Source organism: Excalfactoria chinensis, chromosome Z, assembly GCF_039878825.1.
Source record: "Excalfactoria chinensis isolate bCotChi1 chromosome Z, bCotChi1.hap2, whole genome shotgun sequence".
In the NCBI taxonomy this organism is placed as follows: domain Eukaryota; kingdom Metazoa; phylum Chordata; class Aves; order Galliformes; family Phasianidae; genus Excalfactoria; species Excalfactoria chinensis.
Window position 1 is genome coordinate 46892949 of NC_092857.1, and position 23862 is coordinate 46916810.

At 40.9% G+C, this 23862-nt stretch overlaps 1 protein-coding gene across 4 annotated transcripts in view; it reads left to right on the forward strand.

The window, feature by feature from the left end:
- Positions 1–17834: 17834 nt before the first annotated feature.
- The window catches only part of PAM (peptidylglycine alpha-amidating monooxygenase), a 119745-nt gene continuing 113717 nt past the window's right edge, over positions 17835–23862 (forward strand). For all 4 annotated transcript variants that reach the window (XM_072360225.1, XM_072360228.1, XM_072360231.1 and 1 more), the window contains exon 1: positions 17835–17958. The gene's annotated coding sequence lies outside the window, so the exon portion shown is untranslated. The remainder of the gene's footprint in view (positions 17959–23862) is intronic.

Below are 23862 nucleotides of genomic sequence, written 5' to 3' on the forward strand. Positions count from 1 at the left end.
CTCTTTATTTCCTTAGTTTTCAACCCTCTTTGCAATTAGGAGGAGAAAAAAAAAAAAAAATCTCCCTTAGGCTACAAAGGAATGAAGCTATAGAACAACCTCTTTAGCATGGTCTTGCCCACGTTTAGAACCAGTTCTCTTCTTCTGTCCCATCTCAATAGAAAACACTTCTGTCCCAGGGTGCTAAAAGAGATCATGAAAAGCTAAGAATGGTCAGTGGCACACAACTGCAAGTTGTTTGGGCAAAAATGCCTTGCTGGGAAGAACAGCCACACCAGCTGCTTGACCAAGAGGGAGATTTTTATGTCAACTACAGGCACATCAACCTATGTAAAATGATATAACAAAGGGATTGCACATCGAAACAGTATATATACACACTATTGCTATACTTTGTTGGACAGCTAACAATTTTTCGTATTAACATTCTATGTATATGTAGGAGTATAATTCTTCCTCTGAGTGTACATTTTCTATGGTCCATCTGGCTTGATGTTCAATTGCAAATCATTAAGAGAAGCCCGAGCCCTGCAATGACTGGCACAACTACCCCCCTTTTTTTTTAGGGTTTGCTTTTTTTCTGCAGGTAACATTTATTAACACAAACACTTGCAAGATATTTATATACAGTGAGATGGAGAGCATCAGAAGTCTTTTTGCAGTGTCATCTCATAAACTTGATTTTTTATGTCTAACTCAAGAAATATTCTTTATCCCACAATATCCCCAATACTCCAACATCATCCCATCCAGTATCTAAACTATGAATTATTCAGCTAGTGCAAAACCCTAGCACTTGGAGAAACAGCACTGAGGATACTCTTCTAGGACAATTAATGGTAATGGGTTGAGTGGGAGAAAAGAGAAGGAATGAAGTAAAAGCAGGAGCAAGTTTCCCCTGTTGCCTTGCTATTCCTTCCAGAAAGTTTGCCAACACCACCCCAGTCATGTGGTGGTATAGAGCTAGATAGGGCCAAACAGGGCCTGCTCCATGGTAGTGCAGCCCTGTGCTGCTGCCTAGCCATCCATGGTCTAGCATGGATTGTGTGCAGGAGAGGAGATCAACAAAATAGTACCAGCCTCACAACTTGGAGAGTAAACTCATGACAAGTCTGCCTGCTGGCACCACATTGCCCACATCATTCCTATTGGATGAGCACTCCTACCTGTTTCCAACTCCTTTTATCAAAACCTCGCTTCTTTTCTGTATTGCTATTCCTCATGTCCTTTACTTCCCCTCCTTTCTTCCCTTTTGAACGATCTGTGCTTTGTTCATAACAGCATGTGGTTAAGCCTGATCCCTGGAAGCAATGTACCAGCATGAGTCTCGCTGACAGTTTCTGAAAGGAAGAAAGATGCCTGACAGCTCAGTGGAGAAATATTTGCAATGCTCCTGAGGGCAGGTTTTCTCATTTTGGCCACGAGCCCTGGTTTGGTTGCCATTGTAGGCTAAGCCCCTCCACAAAAAGGCCTATCTGACTGATGATGTGAGCAATTAATTTGCTCTTCAGCTTCAGTCTGCACGGTGTCATTTCAATGACAAAGTTGAATTTAGTTCTTGGTCACCAAGACTACGAGAGTGTCAGAGATTTTTACGATGCGCAGTCACTTTTCACAAATAGTGAGGATGTCAGTGATACAGAAGAAACATAATGACATCAGAAATGCTTGTTAGACAAGACACCTTCCTAGATTATTAAAGTTGTGGTCCCATTACAAAAATCCTGAACAAATATGAAATTAAAACAATTAAAATTTTATATAACTACAAACCCCATGTAGCAAATGATGTAATGTAATTACTGAACTGCTGGCTAATCTGTTAAATGAACCAAAATACTAAATGAGTAAATCTTTGGGTATTTATGTATTACAAGGGAAATAACCTTGTGATTATGTCATTAAGGTTGGAAATACATTGCCCTTTAAATCAGTGCTAGTGGACTGTTTGTCAAACTCTGCTACTAATTTTCTAGGCATCAAGAATCACGTCACTATTTCTCTGTCAGTTTTAAACATGTCCTCATGTTCTTTTTTGCCTTGCATCAACATGAAACCCACGACATGCACCTTTCCAGTACAAACCTAAAACAGGAGTTCTGTTTCTAAGCTGCCATACTCTCCTGAGCTGGTAATTGTGTTCTACAAAGTATAGCCTGTGAGGTACATGTCTGGTATAAACACCTATGGACATTAGCTGTTGATGTGAGGCACTAAAACTAACCATACCTTGAAACAAGCCACCAGCACCCAGAGAGGTAGAAACAGTGTAGCTTGAACACCAGCTTCCCAGGGAAACTACCAATCTTATTCCTGGTATAAGAACCAGGATTCACATAGGTGCCATGGTCGTGGTATGAACAATTATGAACATATGCAGGTTTAGGAGCAGACTAAAATCTCAGAATTTCCCAAATATTTATTTCAATATACTCTCCAAAAATAGTATGCATTTCATCATTAAAAATTACAGAGAATCATTTAGGAAAATAAATATTTCCTGAGGTTGCATTTTCTTTTCATTAGCCTGCAAACACAATTCATAGCACCAGAAAACAAAGGTTATGATTGAGTTTCAAAAGTTCAGAGAGATTCAATGAACTCAGACTACTTGTGACATGAACTTATCTTATAGATCTTCAACATGACCCACAGTATCAGTTTATAAATGAAGCATATTGTTCTGTACTTTAAGTACGACTTTCCAGCAGTACTATATGCATAATTTGCTCCTTAAGTGATGCGTCCTTTTTATTTCCACAGAAACTACAAAAGCATAAAGAGCAGAATAACACTATTAGGCAGAACAAATTCTCACCTACAAAAAAATACTTTTCAACATAGTCACCACTATTAGCTGTGTATTTTCACCAGCAGTGAGCAAGAACCTGGATGTTGTGCTTGTAAATGGAACGTCTGGAATGCAGTCTGGAACATGGCCTGCATTTAGCATCACTGTTGCCACTGCGGAAAAAAAAACACCCACTCCTCACAGTGCTCACCACCACTGTTCAGGCTACATAAATGTTCAGCAAATGTTGATGAATGTCAGTGGGCACCACTTCTATATGGAGAAAATCAGTGATGCACCTTTGCTCAATAAGCACTTCCTTGTCAGACACCATTCTGTCAGACTACCCTTCTGCGGCCATCTGTCACACGGCAACATAACAGAATGGGATATTGGTGGGAAGGTTCAACCTCTACTGCCGTACCGTCCACATTTGTCTTTGAGGTCATTGGCCCACATCATAAGGTAGGAGAAATTACTTTCAGAGCAGCCTTCAAGCCTTCATATTTCAATAAATATTGGAAATCCCAAGTTCCACTGGATCCTAAAATGTACTTCTGGTGGTTGCATAAGGAGGACACTTCAATTGAATCTCTATGCTGTATCCCAACTATTTATGCTTGGATTAGGAGCAGGAACCCACTGTATCAGGCATCAGTGAAAAACACATAATCCTTGTCCTCTGGATCACTAGTGAGAAAATTCAGATGGCCTGCTTGAAGAAATATGGCATACTATTTTCAGTGTCTGTTATCCAAGGTCAAAAATATTCAAAGAGCTGCGTTGATATCTCATCTGCTTTCTGCTCTGAGTGAAAAAAATGCGAAGTATATATCCAGTAGTGTATATAATATTCAGACTCTAACAGTGCAGACACAGTCAATTTAAATAATATAAATTGATTCATGTTAATATTGTCTGCTGATATACTGTCAATCAAGAATGTTAGTAGAAAGATAAGTGCGCACTGAAATCACAATAGTTTTCAAAAAGGATTTGTTTTTTATTTTCCCATAATAATTTAATTTGAAGTAAGGTGACAATGGTCATTTTGATACTCAGCTATTTGCAAGACCTAGGTTAGAGAAGGTAAACATACACCTCTCTGAAAGAAATGTGTGAGTTCTCCCAATAGAAAAGCACTCAAATACAATTGCCTTGCACTGAAAATCGCTGAAAACATAGAGTTGTTTTAGCACAGATATTCATCCACAAAGTCCCCATACAGAAGTCGCTTCTTGGCTAACAGATCTGTTTGTGTGGAATTGACAGAGGCCCAAAAGCAGAAATACTGACAGTTTTCATCTGCATGAGAACTATTAATCTTAGTTCATATTCCCAGATAGTTTGAATTTGGTCCTGCATATCAAACCACATTGTTTTTCTTAAGTGCTTCAGTTTTCCTAAGAAACTTTCCAAGGAAACTTTCAGCTGTTTTCAGTTCAACAATTTGTTCTTTTTTAAGATTTCCTAGCAAGTTCATTCTCAGAGTAAGAGAAGGAAAGAGAGAAATGTATATTTAACAACAGTTAAAAGATAACAATTTCTAGCCATACAGAAAGAGTTGGTTGGAAATAGAAGACTTTCTTTGAGCAATGGTCTTTATTTCTTATGTTGTTTTCAAAAGTTAATAGGGCCAAGCTTCAGAACTCTTGGAACAAACCTCGAAGAATGTGGAAGAGAGAGAGCTACAGGTTTGCAGAGCTCATTTCTTTACCTTAATAAAAGATATTCTGTCTTTTCTGTGAGTTACTACAACCAGTAACTGTTTAAACTTTCTTCTCTTTTCAGGCAGACACAGTGCTGACTTCCTACATCTACATATGAGAAAGTGTATCTGTGTTGCAACCTGCCATTACAAGGATGACAAAATCTGCCTTATTTTATGTAATCTTTACCATGTAAATATATTTGGAATCTATCTGAAAATCTCCTTTATTGTCAGACTCAAACCTCACTGTCAGGCAAAGGGTAAAAGAAAGAGGGTACAACGTTCAGTTTTGGGCCCCTCGCTATAAGAAAGATATTGAGGCCCTGGAACCTGTCCAAGAAGGGCAATGAAGCTGGTGAGAGGTCTGGAGCACAAGTCTTGTGGGAAGCAGCTGAGGGAACTGGGATTGTTCAGTCTGGAGAAGAGGAGGTTCAGGGGAAACCCTACTAATCTCTACAACTCCCTGAAAGGAGGCTGTGACAAGGTGAGAGCCCACCTCTTCCCTTACATAACCATAGATAGGATCAGAAGGAATGGCCTCATGCTGCTCCAGGTGAGATTCCGGTTGCATATGAGGAAAAATTTCTTCTACAAAGGAGTGGTCAGGCACTGGAACGGGCTGCCCAGGGCGGTGGTGGAGTCACCGTCCCTGGAGGTGTTCAAGAAACTTTTAAATGTACTGAAGGACATGGTTTCATGGTGATAGGTGGATGGCTGGAACAGATGATTTTGGAGGTCTTCCAACCTTGGTGATCCTATGATTTCATACCTTGATAATTTAGAAACAGTTGCAAAATATCTCCAAAATATGTTCCTTTTACTTTGACAACAAAGATTATTGCAGAACTCTCTTTCTGTCTCTTGAAACATCATGTTATTTACAGACTATCACTTTTTTCTGTCATTTTGCTAGGAACTTAAGCAAATAACTAAGCTTCTAAAATAATTCTGACCTTTCATTGCTGTGTATTTCTTTGGCTGTCTCCAAATTAAGCTGCCTGGCATTGCTTCCTAATTATTGATGTACAAACCAAGCCTTGTATCCTCCTTCCATACACAATCTATGTTGAAGTGAGAAGATCTACCATCAGGAAGAATGAACCTGCAGGCAGTGTTGATCAACACAGACAAATCCTGAGATGCACCATGAAGGTCTCCATCAGGGGAAGCAGCTGCTCTGCACTCCTTGGGGTATGAATATTTATTCAAGGAATACTTAATTATTTTGTGTTTGTTTGTTTCTATTTTGGTGAAAGGAAGCCAATATAGGAAAATAAAAATATATATCTTCATCTGTCTAGACCTCTGCCAGTGGTAGCTCATCAAGTTTGCTGTTGTTTTTTTGTTTGTTTGTTTGTTTGTTTTGTCATTGTTGTTTTTTCTTTATGCAGCATAGGTCAAACCATCCCATGGTAGACTGTGACATACATCTACTAAGATCAGTGAAGTTACCTGCCAGTTTATATCTGCTGAAGATCATGAGACGTCACTGGTTCCCTTTATTCACTGTAAATTTCCATGAAATTTGGAACATAGAAGTACAATGTTTAAATGCTATTTATTTATGAAATTATATTGGCTATAACCTGCAGAAGTACTTCAATGAAAAAGTATTCATTTGAGATATAATGATCATGCTTTGAAGCAGTGCCATGGAACAGGTGACTTTCTGGACTCTCTTTTCCTCCACAATTCTATGCAAATGAAGTTTTCACAAACAAGATATTAAATTTTACCTAAGAATTACTGTTTTTGTGAATATTTCTATTTTCTTTTCTATTTTATGTAAAATAAACTGTACTGACAGATGTCTACAGAATACGTATAGTACCAGTACTCTGCTCAGTATTTCACTTCCGAGTACCAAAAATAAGGAAAGAATGTGTAATAAAAATGCATTTGAAACCTGATGGATTTAGTTTTTGATTGTCTTCACTCCATGAAATGTGTTATCATAAGGATGCCTGCAGTAATCTGTCCAGGTGATTCCTGGGAAAATAAATTAATAAACAAACAAACATTATTTAAATTCATTTCAACACAGAAGTAAACAAGTATAAATTCACATAGAATTCTGGAACCAAATTACAAGCTGTACCTGAATAGCAAAATCTGAATGAGTTTGCGTATACACGTTTTAGACAGGTCAGCCAATGTCTTTGGCTCTGAATCCCCTTATTCCAGCTCACTTCACTGAGTGCAGCTGACTTTGTGGATAGCCCACTAATGAAAGTCTTGAGCCTCTTCAAAGCTTTAGGAAGACCTGAATGTTTAACTTGGATATTCATTAGACTATCATAATGTTATGTAATTTAATGAGTTTTCACATTAATGAAAAGACTTAAGGAATATGACGTATTCCACTTCTCTTTAACTAGATAATGCTAACACTGTTCCAACAAACTTCTGAGACAGTCATGCCAGTGGAATGAGACACATTTCTGACAATTCTGAATTTCATAAAAGCAAATATCAACAACAACAACAACAAAAACTGACAAAAATAAATAGACTGGTAGCTTCAATACATTCTAAGAGGCAAAGACATGGAAGTGACTGGAAGGTCATCAGCAAAATTATGACTTTGTGTTTGCATTCATAGCTGTTGAAAGCAGACATGTTTTCACAAATTCTTTGTATATTTTAAAAGCCATTACCAGATAGAGCTTGTGGGAAGGAATAAGTGAGGATTCTTGTCAAGTCAGTGGTTAAGTGCTTTCAGGGAATGAGACCAGGGTTCCTTGAATCTCTGCAATGTGTGGACAAAACTATATATTTCACCTCAAGTAGAATTAATTTTGGTAAAGCATAAAATTCAGAAACCAGCACTTCAGTTTTTCTCTCCCAGAAATCTAGCTAAATAAATAAATAAATAAATAAGTAGGCACCCATCAGGGACTACTTGAAAAGCCTTTAAATATATTTTCAGGACATTTTCAAAATACGCTAAAATAAGTCTGTCAGGTAACCTGTGACAAACTCAGTTGCTATAGTGTTGCCTTTCTTTGCATTTTTTGTTCCTCACTGCTTTTTGGAGCTGTTGGCGATGGGGAGTGTTTGTGTTTTATTATTTGTATTTGAGAAACCAGTTAGTAATTTTCTTTAATAGAAACACTGGCTCCTGAAGTGAATATTTGCATTCTTATTCACTGAACTCTGCACAGTGTATAGCACAGGCACCACCTCTCTTGAAATACTTTTTTATTTCCTACCCGAAAGCCATACTATTACACATATTAATTCATACTTATGAATAGAATAACTTTCTGCATCATATTTCCCACTGCCCTCTCCCCTACAGTTAAAATGAAGAGTTTAATGGTAGCTCATCTGAATAATACAACCCCAACCCTGCTGTTAGAAGAGCTTAATGGAAATGTAGCTACTTTATTTTATGAACTAGAGTATAAAGCTTACAAAGAGGCTGATTGTGTAAGTGTTTTGTCACTGTGCCATCTCAAACAACAGGCCTGCTATTAGAAAATGCAGTTTAACAGAGCCAATATTTTCTTTCCTAAAATCGTGTTTATATCTGTGGTATGAAAAAAGTTTAAGTGAGGGAAGGCTGGCTCAAAAGTACTTGTACAAACACAATACTTTATGGTTTTAGGACAAGAACCAGCAGTTCAGTGTAGAACTCCACTTAGTGGAACTTAAAACTTCAGATTAGGGGTAGTCTGTGGGCCCCACATAAAGTGCAAGGAATGAGTCATGTGACTTAAAAATAAATGTAGTGTAAGGGAAACATAAAAAATATATATATATTCTGAAAATGTAACCTGAAATATCTACATGCTGACTAGGAAATCCTCAAAATTTAAACTACAGAAAATAGAAGGAAAGGCTGGGAAAAATGCAGGCATCCTGAACACTTCTTCACAGTTTAGATGTCTGAGTCATAGTCGATGCAAAGGCAAATTAATTTTTATATTAAAAGGTACAGAGACAAAAATCCTCTCTTAAAAACAGTATGTTTGTGGAACATGGCAAAACTTGCCATGCAAACTTACATGCTGAGGTGCTGCTACCATATTCAGAGGTAAAACCACTTCCCATAAGACTCCTGGATGGAGATACTATTGCAGCACTACATCACTTGCACACTTCAGCCACACTGTCCTAGGATAATGGTGCTACTGAGGTATACTAAACTTCTGCTTAAATACAGTTTCCTTTAGGCTCTGGGCTTGCAGTCACAAGAAGGTTTCACCTTTCCCAAAGAGGGGTGGAGGTTCTCAGGGAAAAGCTGGCAGGGCTCATAGGCAGAGCTTTAAACTGTATTTGAAGGGAGACGAGAGTAATAGCTCATGTTTCAAAGAAAGGTTATATATTAAAGAAAAACAACAACAACAAGGATGTACATTTACTCTGTTTTCCCTTTTGATATAACATTTGAAAGTGCAGTTTAGGAGGAAAGTGGAGTCAAATGATAAAGTGTGGAACAGCATAACCAGACAGACAAGCTGCTAGTCGGGGCCCTCAACATGCAGCCATGAGATGTGCTGGCGACACTGCAGAATACTTTAAGTCTCATGACTATAAGCCAGGGACCACTGAGATAATAGGAGAAGGCAGCAGGGAAACTCAAAGGAAATACTTCAAAGGAATTAAGAAGTTATCCTCCAAGAATGTGGCAAGCCCAGCCATATTCAGTTCCTCCACATCAATGCACACAGCTTGGGAAACAAACAGAAGTAGGAAGCCAATGTGCTACTACAAAACCATGACACGATTACTATCACTGAAACCTGGTGGGGTGATTCCCATAACTGGAGTGTGGCTATCGATGACTATTCAGAAGGGGCAGGCATGAAAATAAGGGGAAGAAGTGTTATACTCTACATCAAGAAAGGAATAGGGTATGGAGAGCTGTCCCAAAAGAATGGCCACAAGCAAGACGAAAGCTGATGGGTGAGAATTAGAGACCAAAACAACAAAGGAAACCTTGTGGCTAGTATCTACTACAGGCTACGTGATCAAGCAGAGCCTGTTGATGAAGCCTTCTTTCTCAAGCTACAGAAGGCATCATGACCACAGGCTTTCATCCTGATGGTGGATTTCAACCAACCTAACAGCTGCTAGAAAAGCAGCACTGTGAGCTGTAGGTAATCCAGAAGGCTTCTGCAATGCACTGAGAATAACTTCTTAAGCCAAGTAACAGACGGCCCCACCAGGAAGGATGCAGTACTGGACCTGTTGCCCACCAATGCAAGTGAATTGATTGGTGACATCAGGATTGGAAGCGGCCTGTGCTGTGGTGAACATGCAATACTGGATTTAATGCTTTTGAGGAATATTGGACTAGCAAGCAGTAAAATCAGAAAGCTTACATTTAGGACAGCCAAATTGCAGTTCTTCAGTGAGTTAAACAGTAAAACCACCTGGGAATCTGTCCTGAAGGACAAGGGAGCTAAACAGAGCTCACAGATCTTTAAGAAAGCTTTCCTTAGGGCACAAGGGCTCTTCATCCTCCTCTGTAGAAAGTCGGGAGGCAAGAGACTGGCATGGCTGAACCAGGACCTATTGGTCAAACCAAAGAACAAGAAAATGCATAGGCAGTGGAAGATGAGACAGGTAACCTGGGAGGATTATAGGAATGCTGCTAGGAATGGAAGGGGTCAGAAAGGCCAAGACCCAGCAGGTCAGTGCAGTCAAAACATCTGAGGGATGAGATGCCATCCAGATAGGCTCAAGCAGTGGACCCAGGTGAACCTTATGAGTGTCTACAAAGCCAAATGTGAAGTTTTGCACCTGGGTTGTGATAATCCCCATTATCAGCACAAGCTAGGGGCTGTAAGAAAACAGCACAACCCTGCTCAAAAGGACTTGGAGGTATTGGTGGGTGGGAATTTGGTCGTGAGTTAGTAATGTGCTCTCTCAGACTAAAAAGCCAGACATATCCTGGACTGCATCAAAAGAGGAGTGGCCAGCAGGTTGATGGAGGTGAGCTTGCTCCTATCAGTCCTCAATACAGAAGAGATTTGGGCCTGTGGTACTGCATCCAGAGGAGGGCCATGAAAATGACCCTTGGGATGGAACACCTCCTCTACAAGGATGGCCTGAGAGAACAGGGTCTGTTCAGCCTGGAGAAGGCTCCAGAGAGACCTGATAATGGCTTTTTAGTATTAAAAGGGGGACTCTAAGAACAAACGGAACAGACTCTTTAGCTGAGTCTTTGTGACAGGACAAGGGGAAATTGTTTCAAACTAAAGAAGGGAACATTTAGACTGGATATATGAAAAGATGTTTCTTTACATTAAGGGTTTTAAAGCAATAGGAACAGGTGACCCAAAGAGGTAGTGGATGCTCCATTCTTGGAGATTTTCAATGTTATGCTGCAGAGGCTCTGAGCAACCAGGTCTAGCTGTGGATGACCCTGTTCATTGCAGGGGAGCTGAACTAGATGACCTTTAAAGGTCTCTTCCAACTCAAACGATCCTATGGCTCTATGAATGTAAGACAAATAGTATACCAGCTGTTTTCTTTCACAGGCATATTTTTCTCCCCCTCGCTTGCTCTTATAAGATCCAAAAAAATCTAAGCACACTTAGTTTTTCTCTTATTCAGCATGTATGCTACAGTAAATTTGCACTTGTTGCTCTTGGTCTTGCAGTGTTGCAGTGTAAGCAAGGATCAGTCTACCTCCACAGCAGTACAGAACCACGGCAGAACTACCACTTGGCAGCACACCTCCCAATACCTCCTCAGAAAAACTATGCAATCTGTAAAAGAGGACAAACTTGGCTGGCTGTGGTGGAAGCATCTAGGCTTCTCCAAAAGTAGTACATGACATGGAAGATATTTACTGCGACAGGAATTTCTCTTCTATCCTTGAAAAAAAAAGACAAAGCTCAAAAAATGATATTTCTGATCGTTGTTATGGTAGCCAAGGCAGTCACAGACGGTCATCAACAGTCTAAATCTGTTTTTACAACTGCGCTTGAACTTTACATTCATAACAGCTAACTGACATGATGGAAGCCTTTACATTCATAACAGCTAACTGACATGATGGAAGCCTTAAAATCTCAGCTGCCTTAGGTTGACTGAAGATGTGGGCTTTGGGGTTTTTTTGTTTGTTTTGGTGGTTGATTTTCTTTTTTCTTTTTTCTTTTTTTTTTTTAATGGAAGTAAACACCATTTTGATACAGAAACAGAGGAATTTAGTAAAAGCATTTATACAAACACGTATTCTGAAGGCACACAGTATACACATATAAAAGCACTTCCACAGTTGCATTGTTCATTCACTTTAAGGAATTTGCACTAAATGTCAAAGGAAATTCAATTGGGATCGAAGTAATGTGGTATTTCAAATATCTGTTATGTTTGCATTGATGTCCTGGGTTTTTGTTGTCTTGTGAATATTCTCATACACTACAGAAGATCTAGGCAATGAATGAATTGGATTTTAGAATTAGGGGTATAATTCCTTAATTTATAAACTATGAAGAAGATAGACTACTAGCAGATCTGGAAGGAAGGGAAGAAGGGAAGGAAGGGAATGAGAAAAATTAGCATTAGCACTTACAAGAGGACTACAATAAATCAGGAAAAAAAATACTGAAATCTGCATGATAAAGTCAGGTGTTTCTCAAGGGCTAAGTATCTTGATCTTACGTCTTTTTAAAAGAAGATCTGCTTGTGATTCAAAAACTATTGTGTCCAGGTATTAAAATCACTAACTGCATTTTAGCCAATATTTACTCCAGCATTTCCCCATGGAAAATTGCAGTTTAAAGTTAGATTTAAGGTGAAGCTGGAATTATAACGGACTGTAAAAAAATTGATCTACTCCTTTTAGTTTATATTTAGAGGACTCCAGCTGCATTGTATGAATGGATATGTGTCCCACGATGTAAGAAATGAAAACAAATGAAAAACAACTTAGTTGGCTCTAACAATACTATTTTCAATTATTTCAGAAGAAATATATAGCAAGATAAGAAAATTAGTCCTGTGTTGTTTTCAAGTCTGTTGCAGGATCAAGTGTTAAGATTCAGCTTCTGGAAACGTAGCTTCACTAGCTGCAGATAAAAGCATGTCATGCATGCTGGGGAAATCTCAGGTACATATCTTGCCACATATCTTGCTCAGCCTTCTTCCTGTGAGGTAAGGAAATAATTGGTTTTGGTAGCAGGCTGTGGAGTCACATCCCCCACATGTTCCAAATTCACTCAGTTGTTTGCTATCATTCTGTGTATGTGATCATGGTTCACTTGAAGGACAGTGACTTCTGTAAAGAAATACCTAATTATTAACCCAAAGGCTATCTGCTACAAATCAGCATTTGATCCTGCTGTTCTCTTAATATGGCTAGAGGTGCTTCCAGATTAATCTTCTGGCTAGCAAAGATCGGAGACAAGGGAAGGAAGCAAGAAATAAAGTGAATACATTGCAAGAAGGGAAAAGATGAGTCCTTCTTTTAGGGATTAAATGAAGTTCTAAGGATTTGTTTAGAGCAGTTGGAGTAAATCCGTCTGAGAAAAATGGCTATTTGTCTTCCTTTCCTTAGAGTCCTCAGACAATGGCTGGTTCCTTGATCAGATGCCACTCAGAGTGAAAGTGGATATCTGAACTGGTGGCTCTCTTCTCAAGAACAGGTAATTTGGCCATCATACTCAAACACATCACATTGATGGGATCCTGCCTCCTCTCTAGGAAAGAGAGATAGTTCCAGACCTCTGCTTTCTGACATGATTGCTGGTGACTCTTTTGCTCTATATCTGTAGAACTGGGACGAAGAAATTCTGGAATAGAGAGGAATAAGGAAAAGGAGTTAACCAAGCCTTTTTTAAATGACAGTTTAACAAAAGAGGAATACATTATTTATTTATTTATTTATTTATTGGCAGGTTAACTAATTGGTTCAATATTCACAACTGAGTATCTTCATTTTCAGTCTTAAAGAACTAATAGTTGACCAGATTCTGTGGAACATGGAAGAAATGGAGGGAAATACCTTATCTTCTTTACACTACTGCTGCAAAGCTCAGTTAGTTAGTATTTAAATACTCCACAATAAACCTAAAATACTAAATAAACATTACATTCATTTACTTCACTGTTTCTCTTATCAGTGTCATAACTGAATCCTTTTGCATGAATTTTGAACACAAGATTGATTTCGCTGTGTGAAGCAAAGCAAGAGCGGGCAGCCATCCAGTGTCCCACTGCTTGTCATGGCACATATGCACTTGGCCATGATATATATCTATGGTTGAATGATGTCCCACAGTGTTCATCCTGAGGCTAAACCCTTGTTCAGAACATTAACTTCTGTGACATTTTGTATTGCCTGTGTGTAATAATTAGCTCGTAGTGAACCTACCATCAGTTTTCCCACAGTAAATGCATTTGGATCTATCAGGATTTTTAAAAGGTGTGGATGAGTGACTCAACCCATAGAAAAGTGTTTTAATGCCAGCCCAACACTGGTAAACCTACTCCTGGATAAATCATGGCTAAACATTGCCACTTTTTTTCATTTCTTTGTTTCTCACACTTGAAAACACAAATCAGCTCATCTACCACAGTATGATTTGTTCTACCCCCAAGAACTGCCTCTCTGCTCAAGTGTACTGGCTGCAGTTACCTTTAAAACAACGTTAGCATAGAAAAATTGCCTTAAAATTAAACAGTTGTTTGTTCAGTGGACTTTGCTGATGGATTTTGTCTTGTTCTATGCAAAAAAAAAAAAAAAAAAAAAAAAAAAAGAACATTTATAGATACAGTCAATCACAAATGTGTAAGCAAAGAACAATTTGGTGTCACTACTCTTCTTTCATCTATTCTGTCCATAACTATTTATGTTTCAAGGTTTCACAACAAAAAGCACCAGGCCTCCCCAATTACTTGCGTGCCTATGGCTAGCTTTGTGAAACCTGGCACTTTTCTTGAACCTCATCTGCAAACTGAATAGTGGGAACCCTTTTACATCCTTATAACATAGGATTATGTTATAGGCACAACCTCCCAGCATGTATAAAGGACTACTGTGAGATTTGCTCAAAACACTTTCAAAGCCTGTGTTACTTCCCCTTCTGTAAGCAAGTAGTCTTGCTCTAGAAAGAGCAATTTTAGAATGATGTATCTCACTACAGACTCAGCCATCTCGGCCATCAGGTATGTGTGGCAGGAATTACTGGTGTTCTGTGACCTAGCATCAGTCACTGCTTAGAACAATCAAATGATGAATGTTGAACGACTGTTTTCCTACACCAAATCCTTAGGTGAAGTTTTAAAGTTGGAGTATGAGATCTGCTTCGCATATACTAAACATTTTGGCAAGTCTCCCTTCAATGTTATCACAGACGTCTGTTGATTTTCCCAAGACAAGGAAAGCCACTGAGAGCTTTTGAAAAAAATAAATAAAAATCAATGAGACTTACATAGAGGTCCCAGAGGCAAAGTGACAAGAGTAAGGACATGTAAGGACAAATGAAGAGCCTCAGGAGATATAAGGACAGCTTTCAAGAATATTTATCTGAGTTGGCATATTCTGATTAATGACAACTAATTGAATTACTTGCACCAGGGCACCACTAATCAACCATGTCCCATATGCTTCACTCTAAGATCCAGAGACCACTGTATATGTTAGCAGCACTCCAAGCAGATCCAACAGGTCCAACAATAAACATTTTCTAGTCTAAAACTATGTCTTCACCCAAACCGTTTTTAGTTGTATGTAAGATGTGGCATCATTCTACAAAATAGTTATGATTAATTTGTTTTTACAGTATTGTTTGAGTGTATTATTTTACCTCATTGACGTATCATTTTTTAAGTATTGGCCTGGCAGAGTTGAAGTTTAAAACCCTCTGTTCACAGGAAAGGTGTTATTATATAAGCAGCAGCATCTCAAAAAGCTTACTTCATCTGCAAAGTTTTGCTAAAGGTGGTAGCTGAGGTAATTGGATTTGTGATATGCTTCCCTGTTTACTTGGACAAAATAAAACCTTCAGTGGGGAGGTATTTCTTTGAGGTATTTTTACATTATATTCTGTTATAAGAGCATTGCATAGAGCTGCATTGCATATCTATATAATAAATATCCAGCTCATTGGGGCTGTTTCTTAAATAACTGGAATTTATCTTGGTGTTTTAAAAAAAGTCTTGGAAATAATGATAAGTAAGTCTGCAGCCTGAAGGAGTTTATGGGCTGATTTCTATCCTCAAAAGAGCTCTTCAAAGACTTGCATCCTTTATGCTGCCAGCATGCTGTTCCATCTGCAAAGTAAAATCACCACAGAACTCTCCAGTGTATATGCTGTCTGTACTTTTATATATTGTAGAGAAAAAAGGGAAGGGTGACATTTTGTTTTGCCTACAAGGGAAAGGAAAAAGAAAATAAGCATCTGTGGCAAAAGCGGACGAAATGATGCTCAAAGCAAAGAGTGAAAGAGATTACAGTCATTCAATCTACTACGTATTTATGTGTTTATTTATCTAAAATATTTCATCGAGATCTATGCTAGTGGCCTTTACAATTTAATATTTATTATAGCTGCTTGCTGGGGACAACATTACTGTATTGCAGAAGTGCACATAAGAGGACCTCATGACTCAAAAGCTTTCTGGACAAAAGCTCAAACAATACTTTCTCATATACCTGCAACTGGCAAGTGGCAATTGCTTACACAGCTGAGGCACTCACAGTGAAACATTCTGAGATAAAAAGTTTTAGGACATAAAGTTTGGTCCACTCCTACATACAAGGGAGCCCAAGTGCATTAACATGAGACTGAAAGAAGACCAAACAAATCTTGTCGTTTGACATAACTGTCACCTCAAATGTTTGGATTTAGTTACTTAAGCATGTATCCACTTTCTGAAAGCTTAAAATATGTGCTGACTTGGGCCTGATGCAGAGCCCTCTAGGATTTGAACAAAGATTTGCAAGTGAGAGAAAACCCCACACTGCTGTGTTTCCAACAAAAGCCCTGAAATAAACCATATTCTACGTAATTCATGCTGAGAGCATTTTGCAAGAAAAGAAAAAAAAAAAGAGATTTTCTATTTTTCTACACTACGATGTGTCATATTAAAAGAAAAGGGCACTGAAGGTCTTGTCTCAGGTTTCAGAAGATGAGGCAAAAGTTAAACACTGCATTTCAGTGTATTCATTTCGTGGGTTTTGTGAATCAATACCAAATCACTTGGCAAAGAGACAAGTAATATAAGCAAAATTGAAGTTAAAAAAACACACACACACACAAACACTCAGAGTAATGAAAGCAATATAGGCAAATGGAAGTAACGACAGCAGAATTATTTAGAGAGCCATTAAACATGAAGTTTAGGGTGGATTGCTTTACTTATGCTGCAACGACAAATAAGACTTGGCGGCATCTTCTCAAATGAGTGAGTTTTGCAATACAAGGGTATTCATTAAAAGCCGAGATCTTAATTTCTCTAATTTTGAAGATGAAACTTTTTAAAAATCAGAAGCAACATCTTAAAGGAAATCCTGGGAGGAAATCCTCATAACGTGGCACAGCAGAAGGCAGGGGCAGCCTCTGGGTGCATCAGCTGCCTCTCCAAGGCACCACTGCACCCAGGGACCCCAGAGCAGGCCTCTACAGCTACACTGCTCAGCATCACAAAGAAGTCCTGTGCTATTTGACAGGCCCAGAACAGGGACAGCCGATGTGACACGGCACTGGCCCGGTGTGACTGCAGCCGGGGCTGTGAGTCATCGCTTCGTTTTGGAGGGCTCAGAACCTCTTGTCATCAGGGAATGAAAATGCCACTGGGACAAACTAGTGATGAATTACTGTGCCAACAGGGCCATGCTTTCAGCTTTTGAAGGATCAGGTGTTAGGAACCAGGCTGAATGTAATGTGCCTTAATTTAGGAAAAGTGAACAGGCTCTTCAAGAATTCTGTTCATCTGTATTTTACATGAACAAGTAAAGCCTTTACCACCGCACCAAACTCGGTCTGTGTGGAAGATTCAAACGAACAAGCTCGTTTTCAGAGCAGTAGTAGTTCTTATGCACTGAGGTATTATTTTAACTTGGAAGAGTCAGAACGACGCCCGGCCAACTAGTTCTGTGTTTTAAACCGAAGAGCACGCTAATTCGACTGCCAGCCAGCTCGTACCGCACAAGCGCGACCGGCTCTCGGCACGGCCCGCGCCTGCTCAGAGAACGGCACCTGGAGGCACTGGGTGCCGCGTGCGCGGTGCTCCACTTCGAAGGAGCGGCACAGCCGGCAGCCCCAGAGACACCCGCGCGACCGCAGCGCGCAGGTCGACGTGAGCGGTAACGCGTCCCCGCGTGGGGCGGGCAGAGGCGGGGCCAATACGAGCGGGATGCGCCCCCAGGGCGGGGCGTTGAGGCGGGCGGGGCGGGGCGGTGGCAGGAAGGGGGTCGCGGCGGCGGCTCTTGTGTGTCGGCGGTGCTGCCGCCAGTACAGAAGCGGTGTGGCCGTGGCCAGCGGTTCTCGACTTGGTGAGTTCCGTGCTGCGCTTGTCCGGGGGGCGGTGCGGTGCGGTGCGGTGCGGGGAGGAAAACAGCTTTGTCCCGGAGCTTCGCCCCGGATCCGCTGCGGGGCTGGTCCCGGTCCCGTCTCGAGGCAGGCGGTCCCATCCCTGGGGCGGCGGCCGCCCGGCTGCGCGGCTTCTCGGTCAGGCACGTGTGCCGTGCTGTTGCTCTTCGTCGGGCCGGGCCGAGCCGAGCCGCCTTAGGCGCGGCGCCTGCGGGCCGCCTTTGCTGTCCCACTGCGCTGCGGTGCTGCCGGGGCTGTGCTCGTTCCGCTGGGACCGAGGGCCGGGCCGGGCTGGGCGCTCCCCCCACCGGCGAAGTTTCCTCGAGCGTCCCCCACACGGAGCGGGGCGGCTCCGGTGGAGCGGGGGCTGCGGGACGGTGCTGGGAGGTGGCGAGTGGGGCGCCGCTCGTGCCGCTGGGGCCCTGCCCGCCGCGGGTGGCACCGAGCGGTGCCCGCGGTGCTCCAGACTTGAGGCTATTTTGAACTGCGATGTTATGGCTCCCATCGCTCCTTGGGAGTGGCTTTCCTTTCTTTTTTTTTTTTTTTCTTTTTTTTTCTCCTTTCTTTCTTTTCTTTCTTTTTTTTTTTTTTTTTTCCTCCTGCTGTTTTTCCTTTCAACTCTTGCATTATGTCCCGCGCGTCGGTTAGCGCAGTTTATTTGTTCCCCAGCCCAGCCTCTCTTTGCGCGAACACGCCGATAGCTGCGAACCGAGGCGCGGGGGCAGCTGCGGGATCCGCGCAGCACCGGGCACGGCCGCGGGCGGCTCGGGGAGCGCGTGGGTCCGGTGCGCGGGAGGGGAACGGGCTTTACGAGGCTGTTCTCCGCTACTGCTCCGGGACTCCGTGTCCGGCACAGCGGTGCCACTCCAGCTGAAAGGAGGCAGGCGCTGTCGCAGAACCTCCCCGTGAGATGTCAGCGGGGAGGGACAGGCCCTTCTGTTTTCTTTTGGATTTGAGTGTTCCTTCTTCACGTGTGTTGCAATAGTGAAGGGGTCAGTGACGAATGTAGTTTTTGGAAGAGTAAGTCTCAAACCCCAAATCTTAACTGAGTGGGTTTTTTTTATGTTTGTTTCATTGTTTGTTTTAGTTTATTGATATTCTAGAGTGCCGTTTTAGCTTGTTCTTCGCTGTGGCCTGGATACCAGGAGTTAAATTTTAATGGCAACTGATGCATGTTTTTCAGCTAGTATTTGTGGCTCAGGTTTGGCCCTCTGAGCACCCCTGTTTGGGTGATGCTGCAGGTGGGCTGACAGTGTGAAGGCTTGAGGGTCTGAGCCAGAACACAGAGTCATCTGTTGTATTGGTTTTCTTGTCAAGTGAGATAACTGCCAGTCCACTGGGAGCTGGGTAGAACAGGATGCGAAGGAATCTGGGTTTTCAGATGTTGATTCTCTGCTTGTTGTTTATTTCACAAAATGTTCAGTTTGAAGTGGGCTTCGTTCTTGATTCTTTGCATATGGATCCTGGGGAGCGGTGGTGAGAAATTCAAGCATGCTGAATTCAAGCCTGGTTTTGGTACCTTTCTTCTGTTTTATGCATGGACATTCCTCAGAGGGAGCCTGGAGTTGGGACTTCTGCAGCCTTCACGCAGGGCAGGGAATGGAAATATCTGTGTTACATATGTGAGGACAAACAGCAGGTGTGGTGAAGTGAAGATTGCTTCTCAGAGTTGCCTTGCAGCTTGCCAGTCTTCCTTCTCACAACTTGATCTGACCGTCTCTGGTATTTGAGATGAAAAATGCAGTAAGGCTCCTGGGATGCTTGTGTGTGTGATTGTGCTATCCCAGCATACAGTCAGTGGTGCAAACAGAGGTCTGGAGGGTATCACTGGTTGAGCCAGGCAAGTACTTTCTGACAACAGAACGCTGCGGTTTGAAGCAAATGGAAACAATTGAAATACGTGTAGGTTATAACTCTCCTTAATGATAGCCTTTCTTCCCCTCTGCTTGATAGGGCTCTCTTTCTTTTCACTTCTTATCTGTTTTCTTTAAGGCTATCAGTGAGAATATGTAGCACTGAAATATGTTGGGCTGCTGAAGGACTTTGAGACTTTACACCTTACTCCTTAATAATAGTATTAATTTCTCTGATTGATGAAGGACTGGTTTCCGATGTCCTGTCAGTCTTAACTGTGCTCAGGTTGATGGAAGCAAAAAAAAATTATTATTTTTTTTTTTTTTATGAATAGTATTTCATTGCCTTCCTACAGAAGGATGCATAGGTTTCAATATGAAAATATATTCTGTGTCAGTATTTCTTAAAACTTTACTGATTATTTTGTAACTTGTTTAAAAGTGTGGTTACAGGCTTGAGGAGAGCTGCTTTTGTATGTAAGATGATGACAAATTTCTGATAGTATGAAATGAACTCACGCAGGATTGAGATGTAGATTGTGACCATCTGAGTAAAGAAAGGCACCGACAAAGGCCTAGGTAACATAGGTATAAACAGGAGTCAGAATTCATGATCAGTACTGGCTTTTGAAGCACTGCTGTTCTTTAGGTGTAAATTTCTATTACACTTTCTGTTTGTGTTTTTTTTTTTTCCATTATTTTCTTTTCTATTGAGAAACAAATTGCACAGGGGGCCCCTTTCCTATCTCCTGTAAGATTGTGAACAAAATGTAAAAGTAGGCTTCAAGGGATGTGCAGATTATACATGTGGGGTTGCCGACAGCTTTTCTGGTGCAGTTAATAGAAGCAAGCTGCCTGACCTCTGTCAGGTGGAGAGGCTTCACAGTCATCAGTTGGAAGAGCTCTGTCTTCATGGTACCATGTGTTGTGAGTGCCAAATTAACGTTATAAACACATATTGTGGGTTTTTGCAGTAAGAGGTTTTCTCACTCCCTCTGTTCTGAGTTATTTCATTATTTTTACACTACTTTTTTTTTTTTTTTTTTTTTTTTTTCTCCAGTTAGGGGAATATCTGTGATTTGCAGAAACTGAAAGACAGTAAGTGGTAACCCAGGCTGTTCAGGGTGCAGAACTGAACTTCTTACCTCTGATGCAGTGTATCTCCAGGAAGAGGCAGTATAATATTTACCATACAAAGGAAGGGACAGGGCTGCCCACAGAGACTGTGGATGCCCCATCCCTGGAGCTGTTCAAGTCCAGGTTGGATGGGGCCCTGGGCAGCCTGGTCTAGGATTAGATGTGGAGGTTGCAAGCCCCACCTGTGGCGGGTTGGAGCTTTGATGTTCCTTGAAGTCCCTTCCAGCCCCTTCCAGCCCAAGCCATTCTATGTTTCAAAAGTTTGATTCAAAAGGAGTACATTATGGATCTGAACATTTGTTTGTTGTATCATCTGTGTGGTGATCCCCAGTGTGATGGATTTGTCAGGGCTTAAATAATGTAAGAAAATATTTGTTCTGATGCTCCTATTGGAGGCTGAAAGTGGCCTACTCACTTTCACAATCTTTTGTGTCAGTGTGGTCCCCAGATCTTTCATGCTTAAGAATGCAAATGGATTAGTAAAAGAAGTATTCATGTTGCGCTTAAGATTTGTGGAATCTTTTTATTAAGAATTGTGGCTGTTTTTCATAAGAGCACAATACTTTATTAACCCCGAATGACTACTGTAAAACTGCATATGTTTACTTTGCTTTTATTCCCCAAGTATACACATGAATTTTTGATGCAAATTTTTGTATTTGCTTTCTATTGTAGGCCTGTAAATCACATATTCTAATCTTCATAACAAAACTCTTACTCATATTAGGACATAGAATCACAGAATGACCTGGGCTGAAAAGGACCACAGTGATCATCTCATTTTAACCCCCCTGCCAAACAACTAGACCAGGCTGCCCAGAGCCACATCCTGCCTGGCCTTGAATGCCTCCAGGGATGGGGCATACACAGCCTCCTTGGGCAGCCTGCTCCAGCATGTCACCACCCTCTGTGTGGAAAAACTTTCTCCTAATATCTAACCTAAACCTCCTGTCTCAGTTTGAGACAATTCCCCCTTGTTTTCTCACTATCCACCCTTGTGAACAGCTGTTCCCCCTCCTGTTTATGTGATCATTTCAAGTACTGGAAGGCCACAATGAGGTCTCCCTGCAGCCTTCTCTTCTCCAAGCTAAACAAGCCCAGTTTCCTCAACCTTTCCTCATACAAGAGGTGCTCCAGCCCTCTGATCATCTTTAGTGGCCCCCCTCTGGACTTGCTCTGAGTACTCCATATTCTTCCTGGCCTGAATGCATTACTCCAGGTGGGACCTCACAAGAGCTGAGTAGAGGGGGATAATCACCTCCCTTTCCCTGCTGGCCACCCCTTTTTTAGTGCAGCCCAGAGCACAGTTGGCTTTCTGGGCTACAAGCACACACTGCTGGCTCATGTCATCTTCTGATCCACCAGGACACCCCAAGTCCTCCGCAGAGCTGCTCTCCAGAAGGAGTTTTTCCCCCAGTTTGTATAAATACCTGGGATGATGCTCTGGGACATGCTCTAGATCATTTTTATTTTTTGTCATATTTTGAAAATGTTTATCAAATTTTCAGCCTAAAATAATTTTTTGTCTTCACATACTCATTTGTTCTGATTTAGTGTGATGCAGTAGCTTAATTCTTACTTCTTTCCTTGTGATATGTACAAGCTCTAGCTTTTTTATAAAGGACAATCATGTTTTGTCTTAGACTTCTTATTGCCAGGTTGAGCAAAACAGGCTCTCGCTTATGATGCTGGTGGGTAAATTAAGAGCATATTGTGAACCTAGTAGTCCTTTACCCTTCTGGGTGCAGCTTGTGCACATCTCTCTTGTGTACTGTGACTGGGACTGTACCTGGTATTTCAGTTGAAGACAGTGACGTTAGGATAAGCACATCTGTGATGGAGTGAAATTGGAATAGATAAAATTACTTATTATTATTTGTTGTTATGAATGTGTGATGGTAGCTTTTATTATGTGGTTATCTGAAACATCATTTCAGCTGATAAAGTGGTAGATAAGAGTAAGAAAAGTGTGTAGTTGGCATAAGCATAAATTCAAGTGTTTTGATTCTCAGAATCTCCAGATTTTTTGTGCTATTCTGAGCTCACTGAAAATACTTCAACCTTGCTTCAGTAGATTCTATACACATGCTTCTATATTTCATTCCAGACTTCTCTATACAGTTATTAAAAATATATACTCTTTAATCAGTCCAAGTTGATTAAACTCTGTCACTGCATTATTGTTTGAATGCCAGATTAGTCATTAGAATATGTGACTCCTTCTTGCTTAACTAGTAATTTTTCAAGTTGTATTGGGGCTGAAAATATACTCTGTATACACTTAGCAATCTGTTTAATTTCCCCTTTTATTTGATTATATTTTATTAGACACCTTCATCAAAAATGAAATGAACTTGCCTGTAGGTATGTAGATGCTAAATAGTGGTAGTTCCAAGGTGTACTTCCAAACTACAGGATGGTGGTCAACCGGAAAAAATAAAAGTTGTGTGGTAATTCCCACAGTACGTTTTAGAGGTAGCCTATAACATTGACTGACTTTGGGAATTGGTGGTGATCCCATCCATGCTAGGACTGAGATATTGCTCTACTAGTTACTAAGATTGGAAGAGAATTTAAGGAGGATTAGGTGAACCAAGGGGAAGAGGGAAAGCTGATATGAAGTTAAGTCCACTGCAGCAAGCCAGTGTGCAGAAAAATGTGGGGTCACTGGAACAGTGAAGATGAGGTTAATACGAAGTGAGGTGTTAACAGCTGTTTAAAAGATACCCAGCTTCCATAATTGCAGATTACATCTATAATTATTGGGTGTAAGTGGGTGCTTTGCTCTGTGAAATTTGTTAATAAGCCATCACAATCCAGCGTTAGTGATCTGCTGTTATACTTCTTAACTGTATTGTTTCAGGAAGCCACAGTTTT